Here is an 8,124-nt window from a genome sequence, read left to right as displayed (position 1 = left end):
AGATGGAAATAAAATGGGAAGGTAATGAACCACGTAAAAAAGGAAATGAAAATGAATGGGATAGAAATCATATTTTCAAAGATGGAGGCTTAAAATAAAACGAGTAAATACCTGTTTTACAATATAATATAATAATAATCAACTTTTTGACAATCATCATCTTTTTACAATATTTATTGTACAAATTCTTCAAATTATCCTGAAGGAATCTTTTTTGTTTTCGAACACCATTCCGTTTTATGCTATTTTTCTTTCCAGCATTCATTTGGCTTTTCACGTCCTGTTAAAAAAAATTGTTTTCGTAGTTTGGTCTGTGCTTCATTTTTTATCTTGAAGTCGCTCAGCTTTATTTGATTCAAGTTGATTGAACTATTTGTAGCGATTTCGCAATATTCCGAGGAATAATGCATGCTTGTTTTCAATGTATATTGCACGAAATAACCTAATCTGTCGAGAACTGAATCAAAAATACTTATATCCTGATAGAATGTTACATTGCCATCACAAGATAAGATCTAAGTGTACCACTTGAAAATGTCACATTAGTGTCTTCGTATTTTAAATTAAATAGTTTTGAGATTAAAATGTTTTATACAGACGTTGAAAAAAAAATAACGTACTAGTCGAAGTCATACAAGGTAGCTTATTAAGTTGTATACAGTATGGAAAGTTGAGATGGGGCAGAAAAGACAGCTTGCTGTCACTCGAAAATGGTTTTGGGAAACCATCTTCAAGTGAGTTTTAGGTGGTTGAACTTTTTAAGTGGTGACAGTTGTCATTCACAATTTTTTGATATTTTTTTACTGTCAGCGAGAAATTATCTTTAAAACCTAAAATAAACGTAAGCAATGACAATAAGTCTGATTTGCTTTCGTATACTGGGTGTCCCTAGTAATTTAGAAATTGCAGATCATTCCCAAAAAGCGGAAACATTCTTGAGAATGTTCGCAGAACGAGAGAATATACTTGAAATAAAGTTTAAATGGGCATAATATAAAACTATATGTTATTATACATATAATATTGTCTATTACAGTTAGCTATTTTGTTGATAAGTGATAAGTTACCAATAAGTTGCTTAAATTCTCACTATACTTCAGGGAACATTTCGACTTTCAGACTTCATAGTTTTAGTCCTGACTTTTTTAAATTAGGTACTGAACTATTATTTCTTGATTGATTGATTGATCTTGATTTGGTCATGTCAAAATATAAATAAAAAAAAAGATCGCTGTCAGGATCGAACCTGAGAACATCGGCATACGAAGCCAGCGCACTACTACGAAGTTACTAAGTATTCTGATAAATTCTCGTTCTCGAGAGCATTCTCAGAAGTTACCGAAAATTCTCATGAGGAAAGTTCTGCAACTTTGGAAACTTCTCGTCCGTGCATTGCTAGGTGTCCCTAAAACCAACGCCAAAATGAAAAGGGGTGATAGAACATCTCATTAGCTATCATATTAAGCAAATTTGACCTTAATGGAAAGGTTTATGAGATATTGGCTGTTTAATAAAATTCGTGGTTAATAAAACGTAAAGAAAAAAAGTAAGAAAGTGCCAATATCTCGAAAACCATGACAGATTTTCATTTTGGCGATGGTTTTAGGCTAGGGACACCCGGTATGAACATCGTCCTAAAATAGCTTCGATTTGGTAGAAAAACTCAAATCAGTAACTCTGGCCCAATACGTAACCGGCTACAAACAGGGAATTTTGTATTCCCGTTATGTAGCCAGTTGCAAAACTTAGTTACCAAACGGTACCACGCTGGCCCAATACGTAACCGGCTACAAACAGGTAATTTTGGATTCCCATTTTGTAGCCAGTTACAAAACTTAGTTACCAAACGGTACCACGCTGGTCCAATACGTAACCGGCTACAAAATGGGAATCAATATTCCCGGTTTGTAGCCGGTTACGAAATTTTGGCTACCAAAGGTCCTAAAGGGAAATATTACATATGTAACCATGGACACCATGAATATTAATGTTGCTAGTCTTATACATAGATAGATATACTAACTACATTCTGCTTTACTTATTTCCGGTACAGGTTTTGGTTCATTTCCGCCATTGCCGATCCTTTCTTCAGATTGAGAATAAGTATTGAAGTTGAACAACATTGATGGTTTCAGGTTCCTCGGTAGCTCACATAACTAATTTGAAAATGTTTCTACAAACATCGTTTCAGCCTTGGTGTTAAAATGTGTTCATTTAAGACGTCCTCAAACTCCTCAAAGGGTTCAAAGTACTGGTTAGTACCTAAATATTTGTGAGATAATACATTGTGGACGCTTCAATTAAACGACGTTCACTGTGTTTGATCAACTTTTCATTTGTATTCATTATTCATAGTCTACATTTTTCTTTTTGCATACTTTATTGCAATATCAGCAGTTAACAAAGTAGCATCACGCCGAGTCAAACACTCCACATTATAGTTTTTTCCCCTCACTAGCTCGGAAACACGTGTTTTGTCCTTTAATACCAGCGGGTAAAAACGCATTTTATCCACTAGTGGGTAAAGTAATTTGACCTAAAATAGTCAAATTAACTGCTTTAAAATTGATAAAAGTAGGTGAATCTACTAATAAAGATGATTTACCACCTGTGGAACTATTGGAAGCAGTGATAAACGCGTTTTTTGCGTTGTACTTTTCTCGCTATAGTGAGGGGAAAAGTTTTGTGTTACACTCGGGTGCAAATGTATTTACTTCTCGTGTGTTAAAAAATACAACTTTGCCCCCTTGTAAAACAAATAACTATTATGATATCAAGTATTTCATCAAGCTCTTGTAGTCTTCCACTCGTCTAGGCCAAAAAATATTTCGCTTTTAACATCTATCAAAGCTATACTGATGCAATCTTTCAGCTTTAGGAATCGGCGTAGCATGTCTTCCATACTGCTCTACTTTGTTTTGGCGTCCAAGACGAATGGATATTCTCTGCCGAACTCCGCGTGAATATATTTTTGCAAAATAGCATCATTTTTAACCCCCGACGCAAAAACGACGGGGTGTTATAAGTTTGACGTGTCTGTCTGTGTGTGTGTGTCTGTCTGTCTGTATGTCTGTGTGTGTGTCTGTCTGTGGCATTGTAGCTCCCAAACGGATGAACCGATTTGGATTTAGTTTTTTTTGTCTGAAAGCTGAGTAAGTCGGGAGTGTTCTTAGCCATGTTTCATGTAAGTATATATCAACATGGATTTTTTTCTATTCCAAAATATAAAAAAGCCTTTATGGCATTACTACACATAAGGAAGTGTTTAGTTATCGTTATTATCAGGAAGCATCTGGGTGGCTAGCCGAATGGCACAAACGCTCACGAAACGCTCACGAAACGAAGCGCTAGTAGATATCTATCTCTATCGCGCTTGCGTATTGGCGCGACAGAGCCAGCGGCGTATCGCTTTCGTTTGGCGTCGGAGAAATGCCGTTCGGCTACGGGGCCTGTAATGACTACACAGTGTGTAGTACAAACTGACATCAATTTAGTAAAAATATACGGTTACAGATCTGCAAGGAGGCTGGAGGAGGGGTGAATAATAACAAAAACATCATCGTAGTAATTGTTCAATGAGCATTTATTTACAGCAATTAAAATATATATAAATATACAGCCGAGGGCGGGCTGGGCATCGGATTACTAAGGCAGAGCTCTGTAAGATAAAAACAAATAAGAGTTAATAAAATGTAGACTTTTATTACACATAATTAATAAGGTTTCAAAAAAATAATAATTACACATTGGAACATCGAGAGGTGGTACATCGGTTATTATGTACCACACTTAATATCATAATCGTTAACAATAAAAATCGGAAACGATTGTGATATCACTTTGTAACATAAATATTTAACATAAAATAAAAAATTGTGTTTTTAATAAATTAATTATAAATAAGTCACTAATTTAACTTCAGCGCCCTCTCGGGATAAAATATCGAACTAACAAGCCCGCTCAAGGCATCCACTCGCGCGCACATACGTGTTAGCCAAGTAGATAAGGAGTTAGTTACAAAAACATCCGCAGACGATAGCTGGCGCGCGCGTCAGAGTCGGACGTTCTTTTCTAATACGAACAGCGCCTGGGAAACAAGACTTCACCGGAGGTCCCACCTTGCAGCCTGGGCGGTTAAAATGAATAGTCGTAACATATTAACATAAAAAACCTGGAGAAAGCACTACTTTGAAGAAAATTAATTCCCAATACTGTAAGTACCGCTACTTAACCTCAAAACTATACATAGCACGTGTTAGCTTTGCAAGATTACTTTGGTTCTACAGCTGGGTTTCGAATTGTTATAGGGGTCCTTGTGTCGCTATGAAATCCTGATCAATTGCACGAGAGAATGCTATAGCTGATGGGAAATGAACCTCGGACCGCATCCTGTGTTTGAGCTTGCTTTCCACCTCACACCTTAACCCTGGGACCTGCTTCCTGAAGGCATCAGCGTCAGCGTACAGGATTCCGTATGTGTAATTAAAAAGTGATTGCAAGGTTAGTTAAGCTTAATTTGAACTTTATCTTAACATCAGTGGACAATCTTCAAAGAGTGACTGTGACGTAGTATATCCAGAATTAAAAGGCTTTCTCCAGCATATTCGCAACTTTTATTTACATCACAACCCAGTAAGGCGCCCTGAGGACATATTTGAAAGAGCTCATGCTAACCCTGTGCGAACCGGTGAGTAACAGCAATCAGCCCAATTTTAACTGTTACAAAGTGGCTGCCCACCGTTTGGCCTTAAACTGGAAAAACTGAGTTGTGATGATAAATAATTATCTGGAAAGTTATGGACTTAAAGTGTTAAAATAGCGAGTTTAATTTTATAGTTTAAGGTTAACCACGTGTAAGGAAGTGTAACTTAATTTTATATAAAACAAATTTTACTATATTGTGTTAAAAATAATTGATATTGAATAGTCTCAGGCGTACAAGGAAATTAATTTTACTTAATAATTTAAATAATTTGGCTCAACTTAACTTCATCATCCTTGAATACCTGTGACTACATTAATACCTACTGTACTAAACTTAATATAAGATGTCTATCCAAAAGTATATTGATTATTTGCATAAGGATGAATTGGTATATGAACTTGGTGTACTTGGTGTATCCACAGATAGTGATGTGAACGTGGATGCCTTGAGGAAGCGGATCCGCCAGGTCTACAAACTAGCAAGGAGAGGAAGCATGAGGGGAGAACCGTCTGGAACACCGGATGCGGCGTCCGAGCTCAAGCTTTGCAGTCTAAAGATCGCGAGTCTAGAATCAGAACTTCCGGAACCCAGCAAGGTAGGTGACCGAAGACTTCTTGTAAAGCTTTCACGGCGTGCTAATTATCTTATACTTAGATAGGTTGGCTAGGATATCAGAAAGCAGTCCGGATTTAAAAAAAAATGCGGAGTAGGCTAGTGAAAATCCTGAGTATCGCAGATCGACAATATCGCGTGACGAGAATGTCCTTAATACATTAATAATAAGTGCAGATTGTAAGATATGATGTATGAATGCATTTTCTAAATTAATCACTAGTGAACCCTTTGGCTATAGTAAGCTGTGACAGAGATAAGAATGGAATGTAACTTGTTATTACCGTAAACATGCCACATCTTTGTGCATCGGACCCAATGTTTACGATTACGTGATATAATTGTTAACCCATCTGTCATGAAATTAATAAAATACTTAACATAATAGTACCGGGAATCTAGAAAGTAGGTACTTTATGATAAATCTTGACTTAAAACCTTAAGCGTGTATCCTTATGGATACCAATACTTAAATACTTAAATAAAACACGTGTCACTTGATCAAACCATGGTTTATTGGATCCACCTTTTACTTAATTGAAAAAAAAAAAATTATAGTGAATACCTAAACACAACGATAAGGTGTATAGGTAAGTTTTGAACAAGTAGTATTAAATTTTATGAGCCCAACTACTTAAAACGTGTTGGTACTCGTCTTTAATTATGACGTTGGCCACGTCTTATTTGTAAGATTACGTAGTAGGTAAGAATAAATACTTTAATACATTAAATTGTTAGGTAGAAAATATAGTATTCAGGCGGGTGGTATTGCATGTTCACTGTCTGCCAAACATAATTGTCGTTTAACGTATATTTAGCAATAAAGTTAGTACATAGTAAATATTTACGCATGAGAAAATAGTCTTGCCTAAATGCCTATGCATAATAATATTAAATTATTAACAATGTACATACAAATATAGATATATGAGAAAAAAGTTTATTCGCTACGAAAAACTTTTTAACCCAACTGGAACGGATGTGTAACATAAATATTTAACATAAAATAAAAAATTGTGTTTTTAATAAATTAATTATAAATAAGTCACTAATTTAACTTCAGCGCCCTCTCGGGATAAAATATCGAACTAACAAGCCCGCTCAAGGCATCCACTCGCGCGCACATACGTGTTAGCCAAGTAGATAAGGAGTTAGTTACAAAAACATCCGCAGACGATAGCTGGCGCGCGCGTCAGAGTCGGACGTTCTTTTCTAATACGAACAGCGCCTGGGAAACAAGACTGAAAATTGATTTTTATAAAATGTGGTTCACCGGAGGTCCCACCTTGCAGCCTGGGCGGTTAAAATGAATAGTCGTAACATATTAACATAAAAAACCTGGAGAAAGCACTACTTTGAAGAAAATTAATTCCCAATACTGTAAGTACCGCTACTTAACCTCAAAACTATACATAGCACGTGTTAGCTTTGCAAGATTACTTTGGTTCTACAGCTGGGTTTCGAATTGTTATAGGGGTCCTTGTGTCGCTATGAAATCCTGATCAATTGCACGAGAGAATGCTATAGCTGATGGGAAATGAACCTCGGACCGCATCCTGTGTTTGAGCTTGCTTTCCACCTCACACCTTAACCCTGGGATCTGCTTCCTGAAGGCATCAGCGTCAGCGTACAGGATTCCGTATGTGTAATTAAAAAGTGATTGCAAGGTTAGTTAAGCTTAATTTGAACTTTATCTTAACATCAGTGGACAATCTTCAAAGAGTGACTGTGACGTAGTATATCCAGAATTAAAAGGCTTTCTCCAGCATATTCGCAACTTTTATTTACATCACAACCCAGTAAGGCGCCCTGAGGACATATTTGAAAGAGCTCATGCTAACCCTGTGCGAACCGGTGAGTAACAGCAATCAGCCCAATTTTAACTGTTACAACTTGTGATGCATAAAATAACCCAGCAGACATTGGAAGATCCTTATGATAACGTAAAATTATGAGTAGTTGAGTTGCCCGAAAAGATGGTAGGACCAGTATTATTATAATAAATTCGATTTCGGAGTAGGGTAATAAACAGAAAACAGCAGGGGCAAAGGCAACATTGTTGAAGTTATATGCGTACTAGTACATATATAAATACAAAAATGAAGATCACCGCAGCCATCTCATTTTTTGTTATTCCATATAACTTACAAATAAGGTGCGTGTGTAAAGCGTAATGCTTTTTACATTACTAGTACTGGTTTACTGACCCGCCCTGATTATTAAAAGAATATTGTATACAAACAGTAAGTACACTCACAAAAATGACCCAAAAGAGAGTACAGAAGCCAGAGAGGTAATGAAAACATATTGCCAAGTAAAAGTAATGGGTATTTTTGCTCGTAAATGTACTAACATGTAAATTTCCAAAAGGCTAAAGCTCATTATGCTGCCGCCTTACTCTCTTAAGTCTTTGCCTGGAAGTTGTTGAACAGAGTGCTAATCACTCCAACAATCTTCGAAGCACAAAGCTACGTCACATGTGACGCATACTGTACCAATCTTTTTATTGTTGCCCTTTCGTTGACACATGTAACAATACTTTCGTGTTGTTCTGCTGAGATTTTTAGGTATGTGTACAATATCCCTTCTCAACCGCGTGTCTTCACTTACAGGAAGTAAAATCGGTTGTAGAACTTGTAGAGACGGGCGATGTACCTCTACAAGAGAGTTAGCCAGCTGATAGCGAAAATCACGGTGTGTCATGACAGACATACCACGACGCCTTAAGGAGCTCAGCAGCAACACCAAAGAATTGTGCACACTTACGTTCATAAGCCTTTTGAACATCTTCATGTACCATTTCAGGC

At 36.7% G+C, this 8,124-nt stretch overlaps 2 long non-coding RNA genes across 2 annotated transcripts; both read left to right on the top strand.

Annotated features, from left to right (window-relative positions):
- The first annotated feature begins 4,101 nt into the window (after positions 1–4,101).
- Positions 4,102–4,603, top strand: LOC125241127. The gene is made up of 2 exons (XR_007178714.1): positions 4,102–4,213; positions 4,308–4,603. It is a non-coding gene; the product is annotated as an uncharacterized LOC125241127 (long non-coding RNA).
- A 715-nt stretch (positions 4,604–5,318) lies between these two features.
- Positions 5,319–7,087, top strand: LOC125241126. Its single transcript, XR_007178713.1, has 2 exons — positions 5,319–6,697; positions 6,792–7,087. It is a non-coding gene; the product is annotated as an uncharacterized LOC125241126 (long non-coding RNA).
- Positions 7,088–8,124: the final 1,037 nt, after the last annotated feature.

Source organism: Leguminivora glycinivorella, chromosome Z (genome assembly GCF_023078275.1).
Source record: "Leguminivora glycinivorella isolate SPB_JAAS2020 chromosome Z, LegGlyc_1.1, whole genome shotgun sequence".
NCBI lineage: Eukaryota > Metazoa > Arthropoda > Insecta > Lepidoptera > Tortricidae > Leguminivora > Leguminivora glycinivorella.
Note: the sequence above shows the minus strand (reverse complement) of the source record. Positions and strands in the feature narration are given on the sequence as shown.